The 25,400-nt window shown below is 36.0% G+C and overlaps 1 protein-coding gene across 4 annotated transcripts in view; it reads left to right on the top strand.

Moving 5' to 3' along the window:
* Nucleotides 1-25,400, top strand: part of LOC128896478 (CLIP-associating protein 1-A) — a 133,505-nt gene that overhangs the window by 60,532 nt on the left and 47,573 nt on the right. The window lies entirely within an intron of this gene.

The raw sequence follows: 25,400 nt of genomic DNA, 5'->3' as shown, positions 1-25,400 counted from the left end.
GACATTTAAAAAAATATATATATATACATGTCGAATTGAGTAACCTCCTCCTTTTCGAAGTCGGTTAAAAATACATAATAACAAAGAATAATACAACATAATGCAAAATAACACATGATAATAACAGTTTAGTTCAAGAGATTAATAAAATGTTATTTGTTTCTATTGTAATATCTTAATACAGTTCTCGTTAACATTTACGCTCTCAGAGCTGTAATTATGTTCGAATATAGCTACAGCAAGGGTTTAACAATCTCGAGGTACCTAAACAGTTAAATTTATTGATTTCAAACTCCAATTTAAGGTTTTACATTACATTACATGGCCTTGTATTGAAAAATACAGAATAATACAGAATGATACAGAATAATATAGAGTATCGCAGAGCCATGTAAGTTAGTACAGAATAATCCAGCATAATATAGAAAAATATATTACATAAATACAAATAAATAAATACAATTAAATAAATACAGAATACAAATACATAATAATACATTGCTGACAACACATGCCGAAATTTATACATACCTTCCCATCACCTGGATAATTTTGAATCCGATAACTGCTTTTTAACATTAGTGTTGAAAGTGGGCCTTTCAAACGTTTAAACACTTCTGAACTCTTTTTTTTCAAATTGTCAAACACTAGCACCAATATTTTTTCATTAGTTTGTTGTAAAGAGATCAGAAGTATTTAAACGTTGGATTTCAATACTTACATTCAAAAGCAGTTAGCAATATTTTGAAGAAATTAAAAAAAAATTGTTTAAACATTTTTTAATTACACCATTGAATTCTGCGTGAAAAACTATATAAAAGTACAATATTTCAAAGTTTTGTTTCAATAACTACCTTGTAGTTAATTTGGGCCTCGGCGCCATCCCTTAAGCCCTACTATTACAAAATAAGTGTGTACAATTTTGTTAATATCAGCCTAACCGTTTCTGAAGAAAGTGTACCTTTATAGAGAAATTTTTACTTACTAAAATACCACGTGTTCCAAGCCCCTTAACGTGATAGCATATATTCATGTCAATACATGTAAATTTGTTATACATAGAAACTGTTATAACTAGACAACGGAAGTTTATGCGAATGTATATTTTTATAGGAAATATTTAAAAGAATGAGACCTTGACAGAAATTTATTTTGAAATTAGAGTACTGTGAAAATACATTTTTTATTTTGCATATTTATGTTTAACAACATATGCAATAATATATTGCATATATTATTTATCGTGTTTATGTGAAATATCTATCTCCACAAATTAGTTTCGTTTTCACCAAACTTTCGTATCATAATTGTGTAGTGTTTACACAAAAACAGGCCATATGAAACCATATTTCTGTAACCTTGTGTTGCTAATCGACCGTTAGGTGTGACAGTTTGTATTTCGAATTCGAATACTTCAGTTCAATTATCGCAGTTAATGTGATCTCTGTGAAAAAGTGAATATATTTAAATGTCTTTTAATTCTCTAAAAATGCCAAAAGTTAGAAAAAGTAGAAAAGCATTAATGCTAAGTTGGATAATGATAACGATGACAGAAGCATTTATTGCAAAATTTGCAATAACAATGTGAAGTGTGAAAGGAAATCGCATTTAGACCAACACATAAATATCGGCACACATAAGAGGAAAATCGAAGAAACTGGTAATTCATGTGAAACAGAGGAACATATAGCAACGAGCCCAAGAAAAAATGAATTTTATGCAGACTTGACGCGAGCAACGGTCTTATAACTTATAACTTTTGAATGGCTTAGTAAAACGATTCCAAATTTGAGGGACTTTGGGAAGTTCGTTAAAATAATCTAGTATTTTGTTCATAAATACTAACTATTTTAATACATCTCCTAAACATTCTTAAAGGGTAAAACCACTTTAGAGGCAGCAAAAAAGTCCTAAATTTGACAATTTATTTTGGGAATGTGACAAATGGAATTGAATTTCTTTTCAGAGGGTTTATTTAACACATATTGAAGAACGAAAAACAATTTTTTTTTGTCATTTTCATACAAAATGGCGGCGACAGAGCCCGTCGTCGAAAACAGCTTTTTTGAAAACACCGCCACGGGAGGACGGATTTCTCGGCATCTATGAGTCATGGAACAAAAACTAAAGAAAGTTTATAATCTATATACAATTGGCTTTGGAAGTACGTAGGGTTTTTCTTCTTAATCAATTTTTGTGGAAGTGACGCACTTTGTAAGCAATGAATCGACTTTTTGTTCTAAAAATGAGCATTAAATTATTTATAAAAAAAAAGTTTACATTCAATCAAAAAACGGCTCCGTACTTCCATAGAGAATATTGTTGTGAAGCTACTGTCGATGCGATAGTCACTGAGAAATCCGTCCTCCCAGTTTGAAATAAGCGGTTTCGAGAAAAACGCGTTTAAAGTTTTATAAACACTTTAATCGGACTCTGAGGCGCTGGGGCAAAATCGATAATTGAACCTTTTAACATTTGTTTTTCACTATATATCAAATGACGTATTATTTTTATGACCCTAAAGTATCGTTTAAGCAAAAAAGAATCAATTTTTTGAAAATCCTAGAGTGGTTTTACACCTTAAAGAAATTCTCGAAACAGGTGGAAGGAAGAAATCTTCGTTATCCGTGGATTTTCGATGAGGTTTCATTGAAATCTATAAAAATGCTCATTTTTTGAGTGTTCGATTGGATTTTTCCTAGTACAGATTTTCTCGTGAATTCTTAATTACAATACTTTCCTTCCTTAAAGGTCGCAAAGTAAAAATAGAAGCGAAGAAGGATAAACGCTAAATCTGTGGCGATGACGTTTGCAAGTGGAAGACGTCCATAGAATTTCAAACAAGGTCGGGAAGAAGTCTGCCCGTAAATACTTTAATACTTTGATGGTCGCTCGTTTCGGGCGAGGATTGCTGCATGCTCCTCATAAAACAGTAGAAACCTCCAAATCGTTTTCTGATTTTAAATTTTCTAATTTTGTTATTCAGCATTTAAGAGTAATATTTCAGCATTGAAATGTTAAATGTTGTGACACAGATAGCGCCAACTATATTTCTATCATTTCCTTTCATTATGAACATTAGGTTTACAGAACACTGTCATTTTGATCCATTCCAAATTTGACAAGGTTTTACAGAAACTTATGCTGATTTTTGTACATGTATAAAGATAAACATACAGGGTTATCCAAAAGTACCTTTAGGATGTTGAATGAGAACATCTATCAAACGCCATGTTTATTTATTGTCACTTTCTTTTATTTCTAACCTACAATGATATACAATTTTAACTATGGAGTCGTATACGATTGCAGAGCGTGTTAAAGTGATTAAAATTCATTTTGAAAATCAGTGTTCAATAAAAAATACCCATCGTAAATTACGTAATTTTTTCGGCGTACATAATCGTCCATCGGAGCAAACAATTAGAAATTGGGCTACAAAATTTCATGAAACTCGATCTATTCATGATAAACAAAAGTCTGGCAGACCAAGAACAGTTCGATCGAATGAAAACATTGCTGCTGTTCGTGAAAGTGTTGCTAATGATCCATCAATTTCAATTCCACGTCGTTCTCAAGAATTGAGTATTTCTTATGGCAGTTTGTGGCGAATTTTGCATAAAGATTTGCATTTGCTTTCAAAATTCAATTAACTCAAGAATTGAAAGAACGTAACCATTTGCAACGCAGACATTTCGCTAATTGGTTGTTAGAACATCGTTCAATTGATGCATTGTTTTCACGCAACATCATCTTCAGCGATGAAACTCACTTCACATTGGATGGACACGTCAATAAGCAAAATTGTCGCACATGGGGAGATGAAAATCTAAGAGCCATTAAAGGAAAATCACTTTATCCAAAAAAAAGTTACTGTTTGGTGTGGATTTTGGTCGAAAAGCGTAATCGGTCCATTCTTTTTCGAAAACGAAAATGAAGATGCAGTTACAGTGAATGGTGCACGTTATAATGAAATGATTATTGATTATTTATGGCCGAAATTAAATGGAATCGACATACGCAATGTTTATTTTCAACAAGACGGAGCTACGCCACACAATGCGTGAAAACATCAGTTTATTGCGATCAAAATCCAATGGTCGATTAATTTCAAGGAATGGTGATGTGAATTGGCCACCTCGATCGTGTGATTTGACTCTATTGAATTTTTTTTTCTTTGGGGTTATTTGAAAAGTGAAGTTTATACCAACAGACTAGCAACAATATTCACGACCTGAAAAACAACATTAGAAATGAAATTGATGAATTAAACGAGCAAATATGCCAAAATGCTATCGAAAATTTTGATTTTCGAATTGATGTCTGTAAACGTGGTCGTACTGGTCATTTGACAGATATCGTTTTTCACACATAATTTTCATAGATAATACCTGATAATTAAATAAAAAAAACTAATAAAATTAGAAAGAGTATCTATTTTATTTAAAAAAAACCTACCTATAGTCTATTTTGGATAACCAACACCTCAAGAGTTTGTTTTATTTCTAATAAATTATTTTTTTCAAATTTAGACTCTTTTATCCGTTCTCCTGTGCCAAAAACATCGATTTTTTGCTTTATGAAATCGATCGTGTTGCAATCTCCATATCATTTATCGGTACACCGAGGTAGATTTTGATTAAATAGTCTCTAAGAATGAAAATTCTATGAATACATGTTCAAAAACAATTATTATTCACCTCTCACTCAGGCCCTACACGCGGCTGGGAGAGCCTTGAGGTGTAAAAAAAACAGTTTTTTTCCTAATTGGGGAGACTCGGGAGTGTCACCAAAAAATACATCAAACCCGATGTCAAGCTAATTTTAAAGTAACAAGTCGATTTTTCTGGAAAAATGTCGATTTTCACCTAAAAACGTCCGGTTTTCTGCATTCAAACGTCATTTTCTCCCTAAAATACCACCGTACATTTTTTTTTGACAATACCATTCAAAAGCTGAGATTTCGAGGAAGTTTTTCCCGAGGAGTGCCCGCCAAACAACTATGTATTTAAAACCGAAAAACGGATAGAGAAAAAGTAAAATTTTTTAAAATTGTCACAATGTGAAGTTTGACTTAATTTTTCACTTATTAAACCTACGTAATAAATTTTGATTTTTTATCAGGATTTTTTGCACTGTAATTTAGTGGAGTTATGGTCGTTTAAAAAGTGTCAAGTCGAAAACACAGAAAAAAAATTAAAAGTGAAAATACTCGAGAATAAGGCGACACAAAGAAAATGTCTAAGAGTAATTTTTTGCTGGAAATTTGTTGTAAAATTGACACCCTGCGTATGTCCGGAGTTATACATAGACACCCTGTATATTTGTACAAAATGTTATATGGGTCCAATCTATACCTAAAACACTAATACGCATTTACCTAGGAAGGGGTCCAACCTCTTCCATTAGCAATTATAGCTTGACACCATCTCGGCATGCTCTCTGTTAATTTTTCGACGTAAGATACTGATAACGACCTTCTTATCTTCCGAATATGATGAACAAATGTTTTTATTTTGATGATACACCTTCTCCTCGCCTTATAGTTCTTCATGGACCACACATTCTATTGGGTTTATATCAGGGGACTGCGATGGCTAAGGTAGTACGGTAATAGCGTTTTCCTCTTTACATCTAGTACAGACACAACTTTCATGTTTAGGGTTGTTGTCCTCTTGCAATATTCACTAGTCTTTGGCTTGATTGAACCAACGTTTCACGGATGTGAGAAGTCCTCTTTGATATATTTTGAGCATTCTTTGTGCATTCTGATTGTCCGTAAAAATGCATAAAGTCCCGAAACCCCGTGCGTTAAAGCAACCCCAAACATGCACCTTTATGAGGTGTTTCACACTTCTTTGTATTAATCTTTTTCCACAAACAGACCAAGCATGTCTAATAAGACACCAAGCCCAAAACAAAGATTCATCACTGAACACTATATTGCTCCAATCACGATCACTATTTTCGTGAGCCCACGCCAAACGATTTTCGACATGTTGCTTTGAAAGCAACGGTTTTGACAGTTGGCTCCGTCACTCGACACCATATTCGTCTAAACGCCGTTTCAATGTCATTATACTTATATTTATTCCCTCTTTAGCCAATAAGACTTGCCCCTTTCGCAGTGAAAGAGTCGGATCATTTTCAAAACACCGCGGATATATTATTGTGAATATTATATTTTATTATTTTGTGTACCCTTGTATCTTGGAAAATGAATGTTTTTTTTTATATTCTGTATTTTGTATACACTTCATCTTCACTTTCACCTGATTTTGCTATAGCTATCCATTTTTGTAGAATTTTGGAACTTTTGCAATAATAGAGACTTTAAACACAAGTTTCTCTCACAGTTATGGATAATGGAGACATTATCAAATTTAAGGGTAAAAATCTTAATCTTAAAAATCTTAATCGCTGTTTTTTGGTACATCATTTAACATTTCCTAAAAGTATAGCCAAAGAGTTTATGAACAAAGATTGTCACTTCTCAGTCGCCTCTCGAGCGTAAAGGGTTAATAAATCATTTTCGTTGCGCAGTATGATTTAAAGAAGGAAGACAACACAGTGAATTGGATACATGGATCATCTGAAAGTTAAAGTTTTTTTTTTTTTAAATGTTTACCGGTTACACCGAGATGGATTGACCAGTCGGAATGAAATCTGTTGTATCTTGTAGTGCATGTCTCCCCGGTGGTCCTATTATCAAGATTTTTTGCGATTTGTCATTTTTTACCCGATTTTTTTTTAATACAAAAAACCGTAATTTTTAGATATGTTTGTGTTTGACATATTTGCGGAATTCGGACAGTGAATTCGCACCCAACAGCTAAACGTCACGTGTATCCTTGTACGCCGAGTTCGCGACATGGAAAGGTTGAGCGAGCACAGCTTATGGAAAAATTTGCATAACCCTCGTTCTCGCTCTCTCTCTCCTCGTGACCCGCCACGGGACCGCGTTTGTCGGAGGTTCGCGTTGAATCGCAATTACACTATCCGATTTCTCTGCAGCTTAACGGTGTCGGGCATAATTGTTGTTAATAGGAATTTTAGTGGGATAGAACAACTGTACACACAGACACAATGTAATTTCCGATAATTAATTTGGAGTTTTATTATAACCTTTCGCTAGTACATATCAATCTGATAACAAGTGCGAGACGAATGACAAGTGAAGCTAGCCTAATTTTCAATAACAATCTTCCAAAAGATGAAATTGAGTACCAAAATGAAGACACAGAATTTGCGGAAAGTTTGCAAAATGTTGAAAGTATCGACGGATCTGCTACTCGGGAAGCACTAATTGCTCGCCTTTTCCATTGAAATATCTGTGAATATTATTTATAAATACTAATAACAATATATACAATATATTATATACTGTGTAACACCTTCTCTTTTGTGCATACCGTAGACCATGTACAGTGGCTGTAGAAGGTATTCGTACACCGATCAATTTCCAAAAAAACTATGTAAAATTGTAAATTATTAACTTATTCTTTATGAACAATGACATTCTACATATTCTCGGAAATCTCTAGAATAGATAGAGTACAAAAAAATAGTTATTTATGCAAGTTACGAAATTTAAAAAAAAAAACAATTAATCGATAGAAATATTGAAGCAATAAGTATTCGCACAACTGTTTAATTTCTAAAACTTCATTAAAAAAAAAGAAATTTACATTAATTTACAAATATATAATACTTCCTTCATGGGATTTCCTTTTGATTTTATAACTATTGCGACTCTTCTAAGCGTTAAATTAACTAAATTATTAGTTATTCGAAGTGAGATCTTCTTCAATTCCTCTATTAGATCCATTTTTAAAAGAACTTTCCTGGAAATTTGATGTTTTTTAATTCGTATGGAGCAATAAACTAATGTGTTTACGTTACAAACTCTACTGTAAATGGTTCGTCATAAGAATCGTACAAATATGTATTGCTTCTACACTTTTACCCACTTTTCGCATTTTTTTGTTAATTTCACAAATTATATTAACTAGCAAATGTTGTTTGGACTATATCTATCTTAGAGACTTCCTATAATATGTGTTAGATATTTCCGAGGGCAGTGAACAAGACCAGTTACGTTAATAACTATTTATTATAAAATAAATATATGAAAATATAATTATGCGAACCGTGTAAAACCATCACCGCGTGCTACGCGGAATCGATACGATACTATTGTAGAACAAAAAAACAAGGATCGACAGTGACGTGTCGGAACGGTCGGAACGGTGGAGGCGATCGCAGTGGCGTACTAAGAAAGATTGCGCCCGTTCTAACACTTCCCCTCGCAACAAGGATTGCCTCCAATACCTGTTCAATGTTTCGAAAGTCTTAAGCTTTTTTCCACGTGTTGAAGACCTAGATCCTTGGTGAATCTCGCATGACTTGGACCTGGCAAGTCCTTCGTCAACACGTCGGCGATCATCTCGCCGGTAGGTATATAATCTACCTTTATTATTCCGTTCTTCAGAGCTTCGCGTACAAAATGATGCCTTATATCTATGTGTTTCGTGCGCCTATGAAACACGGGGTTCTTCGCTAACTCTAACGCTCCCTGATTGTCACATGACAGAGTGACATCAGCTAAACTTCCGAATCCTAATTCTAAAAGAAATCTTCGTAAGTACTTCGCTTCCTTCGTGGCTTCTGGCAAGCTCATGTATTCTGCCTCGGTCGAGGACAACGCTACCGTCTTCTGCTTTCTGGAGTCCCACGAAATCGATGCGTTTGCCAAGATGAACGAGTATCCAGTGAAGAATCTCCGATTTTCGATGCAGTTTCCCCAATTTGCGTCGACGTAGCCCCTCAGTGGTGTATCGTTCGACCGATATACAAGGCCGATCGCCGGTGTGCCCTTCAAATAACGCAGGATGCGTTTAGCTGCTGTCCAATGAGCCTTCCCATAACAGTTGTTAAACTGACTTAGGACACTAACGGCGTGTGCAATGTCAGGCCACGTGGCTACTGCCAAGTACGTCAGTGAACTCATCAATTTCCTGTACGGAAGTCTTCTTTCTTCGTCGTCAAGTTCCTCCTTTTTCTTGGTTAATTGTAAATTAATTTCCATTGGAGTCGGCGCTGGTTTGCAGTCAGTCATGCCGAAACGTTCCAGAACGTCCTTCCCCTTGATCTGTATAATAAACACAAGGGTCAGCACTCGAAGGTTTCAAGCCATATGCTTTCAGTTTTTCATCTATCTTTGAATTCCAGCATCTTCCCGCCTGCTTCAAGCCGTAGAGTGCTTTCTTCATTGAATACACTCTATCTCCGCGACTTAAGTCCTTCTGCATCTTGATTGCTTTTCGTCTAACCTGACTGTTAGGTTCTTCCAAATCTATCAGCGTTTGGAGCACTTCCTCCAGATGACTTGGGACTTCCATGAAAGTTTCTTGTTTCAGTACGCTATTTAAATATGCCGCCGTCACATCAAGCTGGTGTATCTCCGCGTTATATAAAACCGCGAGAGCCGACATTAATCGTATAGATCCAAGACGAGCAACTGGTGCGAATGTCTCTCCGAAATCTATGCCGGGTCTCTGAGCAAAACCGCGCGCGACCACTCGAGCTTTCCGTTTTTCGAGGGATCCACCAGGTTTATGCTTATTTGTTAATACAACCCGACTTCCTATCACTTGCGCATCCTTAGGACGCTCCACAAGTTCCCACGTGTCTTCTTTTATTATCGATTTCAATTCGACTGCCATGGCTCGATACCATTCTTCGGCTTCTGGGCTCGAAATCGCACGTTTCAATGGTATTTCAGCGTTGTACACATTGTCGGATTCTGCGCTTCGGACATCAACTGTGTGATACTCTTTTCGAGGTCTTCCCCTCGCTCCAGTTAGTATCTTGCGCGGCCTGCCTGGATCTCTTCTTTGTTCCACAGCACCGCGATCGTTGTCCTGCAGATTCGGTTCTTCAATATCTTCCCGATTTATTTCGCGATTACCGTCTAGCCATCCATTATCCAGGGTGATTTCGATTTCTTCGACATACGAATTCGATTCATTCGGACTCGCGTCTGACTCCGTGTTACGCTCGCGGACAAGATCGTCGATAGACAAATTTTCGTAATTTTCGATAGATACTGTCTCGGAGTATTCTAGGAATTTTACATCGCCCGCAAGCTGTACCTCTTTCTCGTTAGGTAACCAAATCCTATAACCCTTAGAATTTTCCGCGTAACCAACAAATATTCCCTTTTTGGATCGATCATCAAATTTACCCTTGTTTGGTTTATTGTCAAGGCAATATGCTTGACAACCGAAATCTCTAAAATATCCTAATTTAGGCAATTTCCCGAACCATTTTTCAATTGCGGATTTTTCGTTCAGACTTTTGGATGGACACCGATTTCGAATGTAATTTGCTGTCGAGATGGCTTCTGCCCAAAAAGGTAATTTTAAACGCGACTGAATAAGTCAACACCTTGCTGTTTCTGGCAAAGTACGATTTTCTCTCTTAGCCAAACCGTTTTGTTGCGGATTATACGCTATAGATAATCTCCGTTTAATGCCGTGACTATTTAGAAACGCATCGAACTCTTTATTTACATATTCGCGGCCGTTATCAGACTGTAAATATTTTATTTTCTTGCCCGTTTGTGTTTCTACAAGTGCTTTATAGTTTTTAAATACTTTAAAAACCTCGTCTTTCGATTTTATAAAACGCACTTCGCACCATCTAGAATAATCATCCGTAAAGGTTACGAAGTACTTGGCGCCACCGTTCGAATTTACGCGCATAGGGCCACACACGTCCGTATGAACTATTTCGAGTAGTTCCGTATTTCGATCGGATTTTCCGGGAAAAGGACTTTTTATCATTTTTCCGCGTAAACATATCTCGCAACACGGGTCGTTTTTTAATAGTTTAATATTTTTCGCTGGCATAATTCCGCTCTTACTTGCCGTGAGGAGATCTTTCGCGTTAAGATGTCCGAGACGCCTATGTCATAATTCGAACTCACTAAAGTGTTTTTCTCCCATTCAGCTACGAATCTAACACTGCCGTTTTTGTCTACAATTCTAGCACAGTTTTTCTCGAAAATCACTGTATAGTCTCTGTCTGTGATTTTGCTAACGGTTAGCAAATTTGTGCGTAAGTCGGGGACGTGCAACGTATCACTTAAATTAACATCTTTTATCTTTCCCGCACACCGAGTCGCAATGCGTACCGTTCCGCGCGTTGATATCGGTAGACGCGCTGCTTGCTAGGTTCAGTTTGCCACAGTGGTTTTCATCGACACTCGCGAATGTCTTTACACAAATGGGAGGTGGACCCACTGTCTAAGCACCACTGTTCGCCGCGCGTACTTTCGTAAACTTGTAACGCGCTAACCCGTCGGTCAAGTTCAACCGATGCAAGAAGAGTTTCGTCACTGGCACTCCTAGCGGATCCTTGTGAATTTTTTTCTTGACGGTTGCACACGGATGCCTTGTGACCGATACGATGACAAATAACACTTTATTTTCGCGTTATTTACATTCGCACTGTCTTTATAGTTTGATGCACTTTTTGTCGGTTTCTTTTTTGTATGTACCCGTTGGTAATAGCGTTTTCCCGCCATCATGGCGTCCGATATCGACTCACGTGTTTCATTCTTTCGAGAATCGTATTCTTCTAATACTTTTATGCGTAGATTTTCAGGACTCGGCAATTCGTCCCGCGACTCGATGGCGCATCTGAAATTTTCAAATTCATGCGGCAGGCTGTACAAAAGCATGACGTCCATTTCGCCCAGCTTGTCAACCGCATCAAAGAATTTTCCTAAGTGTTCACAGATGTCGTCTTCTTCTTTCATGCGATGTAGAATTATCTTTTTCAATAATGCAGCTTTCCGGGCAGGACCCTTCGATTGGTAGATGCTCTCCAGTTTCTTCCAAACGTCGTGTGAAGTCTGTGAAGAACGGCATCTCGTTTCGTCGCGCGAGCCGTACACTAATCTGGGCCCATAACCTGTTAAATATTTCCGAGGGCAGTGAACAAGACCAGTTACGTTAATAACTATTTATTATAAAATAAATATATGAAAATATAATTATGCGAACCGTGTAAAACCATCACCGCAGAACCACCCCTGTTGCCAACGCAGACTGCTTTTCATTCATAATAGCGTTACGTTGCAATGCCTTCATATTACTCCACATATTTTTCAGTTGGGCAACATTCCTATAAAAAATAAAATTTCAGTTCAGACTCTAATGACAACTCATGTAATCTGACTGCTCCGCACTTTGGCGGTGAAATGAAGAAGCTAAATAGTGTATCAACCACAAACTGAGACTGTTTAGACATTTGCCTAGATGTCCGTGGCCTGGAAGTCAAATGCTTGGCGTGGCCAAGCAAGGTCAAGGTTTTGATGAATAAGAATTATTTTAAAATGTAAAATAATGAAAATGTACTCATATTGTCAGCGTTTTAAACTGACAAATTATCTGAAAGCCTGTGAGAGGAGAGGTATCTGCGTCAATGAGTGTCCTTAGAAATATTTTAAAACACAATAAAATGGAAATGTACTCATATTGCCTGTTAGGGTAATTAAACATGAGGCCACATAAACCTATGGGTATTTAATAATAATAATACGAAAGAATACACATAATTAATATAATAAATGAATAAGGTAAATCGAACATATATACTACATGGTGTATAAGAAAAACGCGTTCAGCGAAAACGACGCCAGAACAGAAGAAGAACGACGGGGAATCCGAAAGACAGCAGCGTTGGAGTTAATGCTGCCAACTTACATGGGCCGAATAACCCTTCATTGTCAAAGTTTTAAATTGACAAATTATGTGAAAGTCTGCGAGAGAGAAAGTATGGGTATTGATGATCTGAGAATGGTTTGCAAATTTATTATTATAATACAATTATAATACAAATACGATACAATTTATTATATTATAATACCAGTTTCAGTCTTTTATGTTTCAAAAGTATACACAACGCATTGCAAAATGTCTTGTTGCTAGAAATTGAAATGTTAAACATGAAATGAGAAATAAAGAAAGAGATCCACTATGTGTAACGCATTATGTATTGTTTTAGAATAAAATTCACAAGTATAGACAACGCGTGGCAGAAAATCTTGTTGTAACAAACTTAAATGTTAATAAATAAAGTGGGAAAATGTACAAAGATATCCACTATTGGCAACGCACAATTTATTATATTACAATACCAGATTCAGTCCTTTAAGTTTTCAAAAGTACGCACAATGCATGTCAGAAAGTCTTGTTGCAAGAAACCAAATATCACAAATCCAAACCGATAGTTACAGGGTAGAAATGAACGAGCGGCATGAGTGACAGGCATATTACAATTCCGACCGACGAGCCTTGCCGACTGATCCGAGAGTCGACGAATCGACGAACAGCCTTAGCTCCTATTGGCTAAGTGTTGACGAAAAATTTCTTGTCAAAAGAAAAGAAAAATCTACAATTTCTGACCGATTCATGACATGATATTACGATATCTCAGTTGTACATAGACCGATTTTATTGATTTTGATTTTATTAAAAAGCTTATGTGCGATTTACATCAGAAAAATATCTTTAGATTTAGAAAATACAGCAGGTGTGACGAGATATTAATGACAGAAGTTTGAGGTTAGGTTGGAATCGCGTTTTCTCGAGTAAAAGATACGCAGTAGCGCCAGCGTCAGGGATATACGGGGAGGCTATTTTTTCATATACTTGGCGTCGAAACGCTACCGCGTCTCTAGATAGAAAAATTTTAAAAATAAAAGTAAAAGTTTAAAAGTAAAAATTGAGGTGGTTAAATATAACGTCTGGTTCTTTTCGATTGCGTTTAGTGAATGAATCCTTGAAGACCGATAAATTAAACAGTAAAATGTTAATTTGTTTTAAAACAAAATTTACAAACCAATTAAATTAATGAAAAGATCTTAAAATTAACTTGAAGGTTTTATGATTGGCTATTTAGTTTTAACATTTGTTTTTGAAGTGAGTGATTTACACGTCAGCAATGCTTTTACATAGCAACAATCTTGTACATTACTTCAGTTACATCACTGTACAATTTTAAATTTAGTGCGTTAGTTAATTTTATAAAATCCCGTCGCGGGGAGCCACCAGGACAAATGTTCAATTCAGGACAGGCACGAATAATAAATTTTTACACTGCTACACTACACTTTTACACTAAATCGGTCGTGTATGATTGGGATTATGGCGTTCGCCACGGCGACGCCAAACCTGAATCCGTCGATCGTTTCCATGAAGGCAGAATCGCGACTCATCAGTAAAAAGGACATTTGTCCACTGATGCTGACTCCAGCTTACATGTTGACGAGCGTACGCCAAACGCTGCCGCTGATGCCTGGAGGTCAATAACGGGACTTGCATTGGGCGCCTCGAATGCAAGCCGACCTTCCTTAATCTGCGCCTAACAGTTCTGGCAGAGATCGGACGTGACGGGTTCTGTCTACGATTTAAACATTGTCTCGCAACAGCGCGTGATGCAACGAAGGGCTCCCGAATAACGCTTCGGGTAATCGCCCTGTCGTATTAAGAACTTGTCGCGCGTCTGCGTCCTTGCCCTGATCTGTGGGAATACTGCTCCGTTTCTCGAAATCGAGTATACGCACGGCTCACAATTGACTGGCTAACACCAAAGAAATTGGCTACCTGTCTCTGGTTGTGGCCTTCATGCAACAAAGTCACTACTTGAGCAACTTCATTGTCACGGAGGTAACGACGTGACATGGTATTTGCTAAAAGAAAACGCAAAACAAAGAGGGAACAAGTACAGAAAAGAAAGTAAAAGATTGAAAACTGATGATGCCAGATAAAAAGAAGTCGGTAAAGAGAAAAATGGACAGTTTGGTGAAAACAAAAAAGGTGAAAGGTTCGAAAGCAAAAGGCTAGAAAGTAACCAAACGTTGATAAGAACTAGACAAAAATTCTGCTTAGGTTTTTCGTGTAACTCTCGGTAAACGAGGGTGAATGTGATTTCCTAACTCGCGGCACGCCTTATTGATACACGCGGCTTGCACACTCCAGCAGTGAGAATCAGCGTGGAGGTCGCGGCCGCCTGGCGGCCATGCTATGCGGCTACCGAAGCAAAGTATATTGTACGGGTGACGAACGAGTGGGTATCATCTATTCGTGCTGGTGCACACGCAATGAATTGTGAATCCGACCTCCTTGTGGTACGCTTCATATTTTATCGTTTTTGTCATTGTAAAGAGATTGAACAAAGTTTTTTCTTTAATTTTTTAAACCTTTTTTTGTACGTTAAAATGACGTTGAATTAAGAAAAAAAAACACGCAATAACCATTAAGACGCTGCAAGAACAAAAAATCGTTTGAACGGAAACGTAACATAAAACAAGTGATCTCTCAAGTTTTCAGATCATGTCGCATGTTTAGCCATCGAGGACATAAGGTAAAAAGAATCAGATGAGTTCGGCCTTTTGCACAGAGTTTGCGGACACTCTTAACTCAAAAATAATGTAGGCACTTGTATGATTCCTTGATTTTTACTGAAATAGCGTCACGTTTTCTGAAAAGTGGTAGATATGCAAATTTTTAGGTCATTTTGAAATGGATTATATGTGATTAAAAGAAAACGTCATCAAATTGGGAACCAAAGCTTTTTAAAGGAAAGTTTCTCAGCTGTTCAAAACATTCATTGAAATTTTTCTACGATCATGTATTCACGAGTTATAGACGTTCAAAGTGAAAAGTACCCGTTTTCACATAATCATAAAGAACTCGGCCAGTAAAAATTGCAAAACCAAAAAAACGAAAATAAAGAGAAAAGTTTACTCAATAATACCATTTAATTGAATTTCCCAAGAAAAATTTTTGTCGTACTGTGCATACCTTCAAAGTTGACGAAAATGTTTCAACATTCTTTCGTTGCACTTCATTTAAAAAAAAAGTGACATATCCAGACAAAAAAAATGTTGATCTCCTGATTCGAAAACTAGAGATTTCGGCCTACAAAACGGCATTTCCAAATATTTTTTATGACCATTTTTCGCGAAGATATAGTCACTTGAATATGACGAAAATTTTCGAAAAATTTTAGTGATCCCTCAATTTTGTCCAGCAGTGTATATATTTCATATAATTTATTAATTATAAAAATTTATTCGTTCAATTTGTAAATAATTATAAATACCTGCAATTTTTTTTCTTGTTGCAAGAAATTTTAATGTTAAGGATGAAATGAGAAAATGACTCCATTTCTATAAGCTCTACATAAAAACTCTAAATTAAAAACACTTTAGTGGTATGGATCTATTCTTTATGAATAAAGGTACCTGACAATTCAGATTTTGACAACTTACCTTGTAATGAAAATGGATAAACACTTTACAACAGTTGCTGCAATTTGTTAATGAATAACCTCCAAACCTGTGGGTCCCTTCGTTTGTATAAACTCTGCATAAAAAGTCTAAATTCAAAACACTTTGGTGGTATGTATCTATATTAAAAACAGTTTTCTGTATGAATAAAGGTATCTGGCAATTCAGATTTTGACAACTTACTTTGTAGTCAAGATTGATCAATCAACACTTTTCAACACTGGCTGCAATTTGTTGTTAAACCCTACATAAAAAGTCTAAATTGAAAACATTTTGCTGATATAAATATAATTAATAATGCAATAGTGTAAAAGCTTTTGACACTTGGCAGGTTGTGAATGATGACATCTGTTTCGACTCTCGACGCTCGATGGCCGACGAGCCATGCCGAATCGAATGATTTCGAGAGACGACGAACGACACTCGGCTTTTGCTTAGCTCCTATTGGCTAAGGGTTGACGACGGGAAAATCATACGAAAAATACCGTTTCGGACAGATTCATGACATGATATTACGATATCTCAGTTGTACGTGGACCGATTTTATTGATTTTGGTTTTATTTGAAAGCTTATATGCAGTTTACATACAAAAAATGCCTTTAAATTTAGAAAATATTGCAGGCGTGTTGAAATATTCATGAAAGAAGTTTCAGGTTAGGTTTCAGGTCATACCGCGTCTCTAGATATGTTCATATATAGACATACGGGTGGCTCTATATGAGATACATATTTATTAAAAATTACAGGATCATTTAAAAATAACAATAATAATGTTAATTATATTTCTATGCATTGCAGTATGATATTGTTAGGAAATAATTTGATGCTTGAAAATTAATATCTACTAATAACAAAATTCTGACACCACGCACAAGTAATGATGGCAATATTTCCACAAAACCGTATTACCACAAATTGATATTTTATGCCCGTACGATATTTTCATACTTTGCAATAAATTACATTAGTTTACGGCCAAAATGTACATTCAATGCCACAATTTTTTCTTATGTATTTTAGCCTACTAAACTTGAAAATCGCAGGAAAAAATTTTTCTATGGATAAGTTTTTTTCATATGAATTTTTGAATTTTTTTTCGAAGCTTGTACGAAGAAAACAAGCTTTTGTTGAAGAAAATCTATGGATAAATACCGGAGTTAGGAACAATTGAGTAAAGGCACAAAAATTCCAATTTTACTTTGTTTTTGTATTTTTCTCCTATTTATATAGGAAACGTTTATGAAACTGTCAAATTATGTCCAGTTTCTTATTGTTTAGATAATTACGTATTAGAAAGGGCGGCGCCAGTAGTGTAAATCCGTGGCGCTTGCGACTCTATCGCCAACCTTGATGGAAATGCAGATTTATCTTCAGTATGCGGCGCGGGCGTTATGAAGTTTAGCGCTGGTGTACACGATCAGATATTGAAAGCGGAATAACTCTCGCGGATGGCCTTTTTATCCTCGACCGACTCTCACTGACATTCCGCCGTTGAATCGTTGGCTTAGCAGCTTAGCGCATTGACAGAAGGTCTAATCGGTGGGACAAGCGACTCTGCAATCTGCATACCTGGATATTCCCATTAGACGCAGCAAAGCGTGCTGTTAAGGTTCGCAACACCGATCGGGTTAACCGTTGGGTCGCGACTTCTCCGCTATTTCTTACGCTATTCTTTCTAGCTACTCGCGAAAAAGAAAACGGAGACTTCTAATCAGGACTCTTGAATGTTCTTTCTGCTTCTCTCGATCGTAATGTCATTTAGGGTTTTAAAATACCAGTTGGCGTTCTCTCATGTCCACACATGTCTCCGATTGCGCAAGAATATTTTTAGGTAATGATTAATACAATGAATTATCATATCTAATTACTAGACTGCAGATGTTTATGCAAACTAATATTTGTATACTTACAGAAAAAGAATTGAAAGTGTATTTTATATTCTAAACGGTATAATGTGTATGTCGCGTAGCCACGCCCACCGCGGCCGCTCCAATGGTATACGCGCGCTCTGATTGGTCAGTGTTTTTCGTTAATATCTCCTCAACGAAGCCTCGAACAACATTTTCGCTAAGGAAAAAGTTGTTTCAAATCACCTCCCGAACGACCTCTTTCAAGGTGTTAAACATTTTTGGGACCCTGTATATTTGTATGATCTAAATTATGGTATGTAAATTATGTATACTATTTCATTCTTATGTCATTATTAGAATTATTAGAATTATTACAGCTATGTAATGCTTTAGGTCTACAAAGCTCAGCGATGCTCGGGTAGGTTATGTTACGGCGTACGTTTGTTCCGCCTCTACAAATAAATTTGCTATAGAATAATACCGGAACCACCCTTTTTGCATTTCTCTCTGACCTCCGTCGCCTCTAATTCTTCCTACAGGAGTTCACACTCCAGTTAGGATAGAGGTCAATGGTTCTGACTCCTGCGCACCTTAATCTCAAAACCCAAGATCTACACTTTGTGTGAAAACCTGTCAGTTTTCTGAAGTAAGAAAAAATGCACTCCACAGTGGCACCGTTCTGGGCCAATAACCTGTTGGTGGATCGTGAAATACACAACGTTTTGTTGTTCTCAGGTACATTTATTCTTACATTACAAAATACACCGCATGAGCACATGTGTTGAACATTATACTGCGCAATAATCGTACGCAGCACGTAGTTTGAAAAAGGAAACAAAAGAAAACCATGTAGGCAGTGCCAACTTAAAGAAATATTAAAAGAGATATTGAATTAAAGTATAATCATACATTATAAACATCAACAAAGAACATAAGTTTATTTATATATAAACTATATAAATGAAAAGAAATAAAGATAATAAAGAAAGAGTCTTTTGGCTACTGAACGCAAGGCGTCTACGGTACGATCAGGAGTGAACTGTGGCTCGCAGTAGGCAGAGACGCTGCAAACCTAGATCGGTATTGGTGAAGCAAGAAACGATCACAAGCGCCATCTATTGGCTATAAGAACAGCGAACTAGAGATGACGTCGAAACACGATTTTTAACAAATACATTTACCGATGATCTATGAATTTGTTTACTGATAACCAGCTATTAGCAGAGTAGGTCAGATGGGTGTTTCTTTTTGAGTCTTCGAGGTAGATCCGAAGAGCAGTTTACAACTAGTGGATTTATACGCTTGCCTATTCTTGATTGGTGTGGTTTGGAACACTGTCCGATTTCTTCATGTACAGTGGGGAGTCCTAGTATTTTTCTAATATCGTCATTTCTCACGTACCATGGAGCATTTAATATAATTCTCAGTATGATGAACTGTAAGTTTTCTATTTTTTAAATGTTCGATTTAGCACATGTCCCCCAAATTTGTAGACCGTACGGCCATATTGGCTTTATTATGGTTTTGTAAATTAGGAGTCTGTTGTTTATATCCAGTTCGGATCTTCTCCCAGTAAGCCAGTACATACTTTTCCTAGCCATTTTTATTTGTTTAATGCTTTCCTGGATATGTTTTTCCAATCCAGTTTAGAGTCTAGATGGAGGCCAAGGTATTTGACAGCTTCTGCTTGAGCGAGATCAGAATTCTGAAACTTGATTTTTGGGGTTGGATTCTTATAGAGAAGAAAGGTATCGTGCGAACATTTAGATGAATTGACTTTGATCTTCTTGTCTTCAGTCCAGTTTTCTATCGTATTTAGGTGTTTTTGGAGGTTTCTGATTGCGACATATATGTTTCTTTACGTGGCCAGTGTGGCCGTTGTCATCTGCGAACGTATGCATATCTGTATTTGATGCAGTTCGTATATCTGCAGTGAATAAAGAGTACAGCACTGGTCCAAGAACCTAAAGTACTCCAGCACCAATTTTTTTGAGTAACGAGGCAATTTTGTTAATTTTAAGACCTAAGGCATTACATAGCTGTAATAATTCTAATAATTCTAATAATGACATAAGAATGAAATAGTATACATAATTTACATACCATAATTTAGATCATACAAACATACAGGGTCCCAAAAATGTTTAACACCTTGAAAGAGGTCGTTAGGTTTGATAGATATCAGCAGATAATTGTACAAATGTTAGGTGTAAGAATAGGTTCAAGTTTTTCTAATAATCTATTGTGCCAGACTTTATCGAATGCTTTTTCAACAAAGAAGACCACTGTGCAATACTTGTGTTCTTCCATCGCTCGGATTATGTTATGGTCTATCCTGTGTATTTGTTCTATTGTGTTAGGAGATTTCCTAAATCCAAATTGGTGATTTGGTATGAAGTTTTTGGTAGAGATTTCACTCATTAGCCTACTGAGAATAGTTTTTAACCGACTTCGAAAAAGGAGGACGTCACTCAATTCGACATGCATACAGGGTGTCCCAGCCTAAGTGATAGGGAGCTCTAACTCCAAAACTACCGGTCGAATGCAAAATTTCAAATATGAAAATTGCATGGTAAAATGGGGCTCATCTTTCAGCGAGAAGGAGTTTTTGTTAACTTTGTTATTTAACGAGATATGATGGTCAAGTTTCATTTTTCAAATGGAACTATACAGGGTGTCCCAAAAATGTTGTAACACCTTGAAAAGGGTGGTTCGGGAGGTGATTTGAAACCAGCGTATGAGTGCGACCGCCTAGCGCGTAGCCACGCCCACCGCGAGCGCTCCATCGGCATCCTCGCTCTCTATTTGGTCGGGGTTTTCTGTTAATATCGGACATTTTCGCTAAGGAAGAAGTTGTTTCAAACCACCTCCCGAACCACCTTTTTCAAGGTGTGCTAAGGTATATGAAAATGAAGGCACACAAATGACGATTATAAAAGATTTAATGTAATAACGAAAACTTTGGAAATAAACGGTTACAAGAAGAAATACAGTCTGCGCTTCGAAATATATCGAACGATTGAAGATCGATTCAACATGGCAGTACACCACATGGTTTTTCAATTTATCGTGACGACTGGAGGCTTCAAGTTTGAAAACAGAAAGAACAAAAAACATAAAAGCACATGAAAAAAAGAAACATTGCACCAACAAGGTGTTACAACATTTTTGGGACACCCTGTATATTTTTTTTGATACCATGTGATAACACTTTTCATGACGAGTTCATTAAGCTTTAATGTATTTAACCGACTTTTATTAGTTTTCAAGCTATAACGCTTCAAAGTATATCTGTTTTTTTATGTATGTTCTCTGATTACTCTGAGATGTGTGGACGAATTGGAACGATATCTTTTGCATCATGTAGGAGACGCTTCCGCGATGATCACATTTGCGAAACTTTGTGAAATTTTATATTGTTCATATTAGTTTTATTGGGTATATTCAAAATAAAACTTCCTTATGAAAAACAATTCGTATATTTGTGAGGCCAAAAACTCTTTATACACCGACCATCACCACGATCTGCGATACAGTACGTTAAAAAAATATGGAATCCCTGTCACCCCGAAAATAAAGAAAAAAATGACTATAGATAGGCGACATTAAGGCACAAAATAAAAAATAATTTTTGCACGCCCTCTGCCTCCGAAATATCAACGTTGCATTTGAGAAACCTTTAACCATGTTTCCAACAGTTCATATCTATTGTTATTGCAAAGTTCCTATTCTTTGATATAACTCGGTAAGAAATTAAACGATCGAGATTGAGCCTTCCGGATTTAATGACAGATGATTTCATGATTTTTCCGTTTGGAAAAATTTATGAATTTCGTAATGTTAATAGCAATGGGGTCATTCCATGCCAACTCTGACACTTTTGTCTCAGGTTTTGACGAAATTTGGATATGTTGTAGTCTAGTGATATTTGAACGTATCTCAAAGGATTTTGGAAAATGTTAAAAATTGTCGATATTACAGCTATTCAAAGTTTTGTGCTACCTTTTTTTTTTAAAAAAATATAGCTATTGAACTAGGCAACGGATAAAAGTGACCTTTTACGTGTTTATAGTGAAGACATGGAAGTGTCAAATAAAAGTTATTTCAGAATAAAAAAGTTTTTTGAACAACTTTTTTTTTTAATTGTTTTAAACAAATGCCTGATTTTATACCAGGCATGTATTTAAAAATCTGAAAAAAATGAGTTTATAGTTCCATTTTTTCTCTTTCTGGTGGTACTTGTAAAAAGATGGGCAAATTTGGGCAAAAATAGACACAATGGACAAATTAGGCATTTGTGTACTACCCTAACTGTGAGCGCAGGCAAAAGTATCGTAATAGATACCGTTAAGCCACTTCAAATACAAAGACACTAAAATCGAGTAAAAGAAATTGTGTATTACGTCGAGTACAAAGTTGTTATCGTATTACCAAACATGATACGGAGGAATTAAAATGAAATTTGATAGGCAATAGCCACGCTCGAGTATCAGGTTTAGAGGGAAGAAATCTGTCGATCGAGTGAGTAGCTCAATTGGCGAGCACAAAAGATCCTGGGTTCTCGAGTGCCCCCTGTCTTTGTTATTCGATCGGTCGATTAGCTTTCATCGCAGATGTCGACATATTTTTTTCGGATTTTTCACCCTCTCAAATCTAAATTTTGAGGAGTTCGATGGTTTGTCACCTTGACAGTGTAAAAACCTGATTTTTCCAATATTATTAAATGAAAAAATATGAAAAAAATATGAGACATGTAAGAGAAAGAGAGACATTTAAGAATGGGACACCAACGTTAAAAATATGTGTTGGATTGTAGCATGGGTTTGAATAAACCTTACTTCAACTTTGTGTTAACAAATATTCATTATAATATTTGGTTTTGAATAATAAAAGTAAAAGTAATACAATAAAGAAAATAATAAACTTAATACAAGTGCTCTCTACTTTCTCTCAAACGATACTTGTTAGTCTCTCAGATACCAACCACACTCATATACTACACCCTGTGTAGTACTGCCCTCACCTACCATACATTAGTTCTAATTGTGATTGGCGCCAAAATCAAATTTAAATTGCCTTATTCTAACAATATGAAAAAAATTGAGTAAATAGAAACCATAATATCTATTTACTCTAAGAATATAATTTTATTGTTCTGAACATTTCAATGCGAAAGGTATAAATATAATACATTTTTAATATATATGATCATAGTTTACATCAAGAAACATTTTTTTTATTTTTTGTGGATGCTCAATAAACACAGTTTTGTTATCAAACGCATCATTAAACATTAAGCTGGAAAGCGATCTGTGATCAAATGCAACAGTAAATCCAAAGCCGAAATTAGAAAAGTCCTCATTTAAGGGAGTCCACCTGTGTAACGTTTAATTTTCAAGGCAATTTTCAAGAATTTTTTGTAGGAAAAGTACTAGTGCAATTATGATAATTTTTTTTTTTATTTGGTAGATCGACGCCTTAAAATTAATTTTTGATTTTATCACAATGTTTCGAAGGCTTCACCAAGATATAAAAACTATTGAGCTGCGCTATCAAGGATATTGGGATGTAAGAATGTTGGGTGACTACATTTGGTTCCTCATCAGAGAAACGAACCCAACGAATAACAGAAGACAAAAAAAAGGACGAATTATTTCTAATCGAAAGTAATTAAATAAATGTTCCCTATATAAATAGGAAAAAAACACAAAAACAGAGTAAAATTGACATTATTGTACCTTTACTCAATTGTTCCTAACTCTGGTATTTATCCATAGATTTTCTTTAACAGAAGCTTGTTTTCTTCGTAAAAGTGCGATCTATACGTAAACAATAAGAAACTGGACATAATTTGACAATTTCTATTTTTCCATGGCGATGGAAGAAATATTCGTGTTCTATTTTAGCCAGAAAAATCAAAGTTTCTCATATACAGGTTGTCCCAAAAATGTTGTAACACCTTGAAAGGGGTGGTTCTGAGGTGATTTGAAACAACTTTTTTCTTAGCGAAAATGTTGTCCGAGGCTTCGTTAAGGAGACATTAAGAGAAAACCCCGACCAATCAGAGCGCGCGTATACCGTTAGAGCGACCCTGGTAGCGAAGGCTACGAGCTAGGCGGCCGCTTCAATGTCCTTCGATGCACGTCGAGTCACTTGTTCGTGTACAAGCGCGGCCACATAGCTCGTAGTCTTCGCTACCACGGCCGCTCGAACGGTATACGCGCGCTCTGATTGGTCGGGGTTTTCTGTTAATATCTCCTTAACGAAGCTCCGGACAATATTTTCGCTAAGGAAAAAGTTGTTTCAAATCACCTCCTGAATCACCCCTTTCAGGGTGTTACAACATTTTTGGGACACCCTGTATATTGGCTCGTAACACTTAAACTATTGAACCGATTGGAAAATAATGTGAAAAGCAATTGTTGGAAATTCGATTACCTTTAAAATGGTATCTTGCGTGACCCAATCGGACGTTTCTAACTCGAGATATGGCCTAAAATGTGAACTTATGTCAGAAAAAATAAAAATAAAATTCAAAAATTCATATAAATAAACCTATCCATAGAAAATTTTTTTCTTGCGATTTTCTAGTTTAGTAGGCCAACAAACATAAGAAAAAAAATTGTGGTATTGAATGTACATTTTGGCTGTAAGGTAGTGTATTTACCAAACACAACTATAAGTTTGTTCTCCTTATCTATACCGTCTATAGTTAAAAAGAAAGTCCAGAAAAATGTATGATTACTTCTTTTCTTTCATATTCTCGTTACTCCCTCAGCGTGTTAGTAATTACGTAACACACCAATAGATGGTAACTGGAAAAACGATTTTTCTATTCAACGTCGGTAATTCCTATCAGTAGACTGCGAAAGTTTATGCGAATGCATATTTTTATAGAAAATAGTTAAAAGAATGGAACCTAGACAGAAATTTGTTTTGAAATTAGAGTACTGTGAAAATATATTTTTTATTTTGCATATTTATATTTAAGAACATATGCAATAATTTATTGCATATATTATTTATCGTGCTTATGTTAAATATCTATTTCGACAAATTAATTTCGTCTATCAGCATACATTCGTATCATAATTGTGTAGCGTTTACACAAATACAGACCATATGATACCATATTTCTGTAACCTTGTGTTGCTAATCGACCGTTAGGTGTGACAGTTTGTATTTC

The sequence above is a fragment of the Hylaeus anthracinus genome, unplaced genomic scaffold (assembly GCF_026225885.1).
Source record: "Hylaeus anthracinus isolate JK02 unplaced genomic scaffold, UHH_iyHylAnth1.0_haploid 1, whole genome shotgun sequence".
In the NCBI taxonomy this organism is placed as follows: domain Eukaryota; kingdom Metazoa; phylum Arthropoda; class Insecta; order Hymenoptera; family Colletidae; genus Hylaeus; species Hylaeus anthracinus.
The sequence above is the reverse complement of the archived record's forward strand: the minus strand, read 5'-3'. Positions and strand labels throughout refer to the sequence as shown.